The following is a 1909-nucleotide window of genomic DNA, read 5'->3' on the forward strand; positions in this document are numbered from 1 at the left end:
TGGGCAACAGAGCGAGACTCCAACTCAAAAAAAAAAAAAAAGAAAGAAAGAAAGAAGAGACCATTTATATAGTAACATATACTCCTATATGTAATGATTTCTTTAATTTTCATAGGGTTCCAGATGAAGAGTAGAGGCACAGAGGTAGTAAGTAACTTGCCTAAGGCCACACAGCTAATAAGGGATGCAGCTGGGGTACAAACCAGCTAGTCTGGTTACAGAATTTAGGCTCTGTGTGGTAGAAACAGCCCTTCCCATATATGAATCTGTGTGTCCTTAGATAAGCCACTTGCCTTCCCTGAGCCTTTGTTTCCTGCTCTGTAATTTGAGGTTTATCCCTTCTGGCACTGTTAGGGGAGGATCAGCCACTGTTGTGGGCCCTCAATAAACACAAGCTGGATCTGAATCCAAGGTGAGCACGACACAACCTCCACGGGCCTTACCTGAGTCTCCCGGCTTCGGGAAACCCTTCTGTCTCATCAGTGTTGGGTGAAGCCACAGAATCAGTAGAAGTAGGCCTTTAGGACAAAGTAATTTTTTTAAAGTCAGAATCTCACTCTGTCACTCACACTGGAGTGCAGTGGCATGCTCATGGCCACCACAGCCTCAACCTGCTGGGCTCAGGGGAACCTTCCACCTCAGCTTTCCAAGTAGCCGGAACTACAAGTGTGCACCACTACGCCTGGCTAATTTTTTTGATTTATTGTAGAGACAAGCTCTCACCATGTTGCCCAGGCTGGTCTCAAACCTGTGGGCTCAGGCAATCCTCTTGCCTCCACCTCCCAATGTGCTGGGATTACAGGCATGAGCCACCACGCCCGGCCAGGACATAGTAATTTATGGAGAAATGGTCTCAGTTGATATTGATAGTGCCATTCCCCCCACATCTACACATACATGGGCCCCTAATACACACACACAAACACATGCATTTACATAACATGCAAATAAACGACAGGACTCCATCAGCATTGAGCTGCCGCCCACTGCTGCATCGTCGGAATGCCTGGACATTGACAGTCACTACCAATCTCAAGGGGCTTATATTACATTGGTTTTGTAGCCTCAGGTCCTAGTGTTGAGTCTTGGGTCACACAGGTTTCCAGGAAAAGTGGCTGGTTTGTGTCAACCCTGAATCACTTCTCCTTGGGAAATCCCATGTTGTTGATAAAGGGGAACCAGCAGCAAAACCACAGCAGTGAAAGGCGCAGGAAGCAGCCTTCTGGTGCAGGTTCCTGATTCCAGGCACATGAGTTCAGGACTATCGGCAGCCCTGATGGCCTTGAATTCTAGCCTCTCCAAAGAAAGGAAATAATTTGCATAGGGGAGTGGGCGCTGGTATCTGAAAATGGCTCTCTTGCTGGGTGGAAGTTCCTGACTAACTCCACTCCTGCCTGGCATTGTCATTGTCATTGTCAAACACCTCCCTCCATCTCCACCCCCAGACTGAGCAGTCCTGGCCCTAGTCCTTAACACTCACCAGGGGTTTACCTATTGAGGCTGCTTTAAATGGACCCACCCTGCTCATACAAACATGTGGGGATTGCAGAAAAACCAAGACTCCAGGACTGGCCCCGAGCTCCCATCAGCTGCCCCCACACCTCCCCAGCATCTCTGCTTCTTCAGCCTCCACTTCACTGTGCCTCAGGCATCCTAGGAGACAGCAACAGCCTGCTATGAAACCTCTGGCTCAGTGGACACCTTCTTAATATTTAGACCCTTTCGTTATACAAGCCAATAGATTTTTTTTTTAATGCTTAATGTCTTTAGAATTGAGTTTTTTTGTCTGTGGTTTTTTTTTTTTGAGTTGGAGTCTCACTCGGTCGCCCAGACTGGAGTGCAGTGGCTGCTCCCAGCCACCGCAGCCTCGCCTGCTGGGCTCCGGTGATTCTTCCGCCTCAGCCTTCTG

The sequence above is a fragment of the Carlito syrichta genome, unplaced genomic scaffold, assembly GCF_000164805.1.
Source record: "Carlito syrichta isolate Samal-C Ts95f unplaced genomic scaffold, Tarsius_syrichta-2.0.1 Scaffold314155, whole genome shotgun sequence".
In the NCBI taxonomy this organism is placed as follows: domain Eukaryota; kingdom Metazoa; phylum Chordata; class Mammalia; order Primates; family Tarsiidae; genus Carlito; species Carlito syrichta.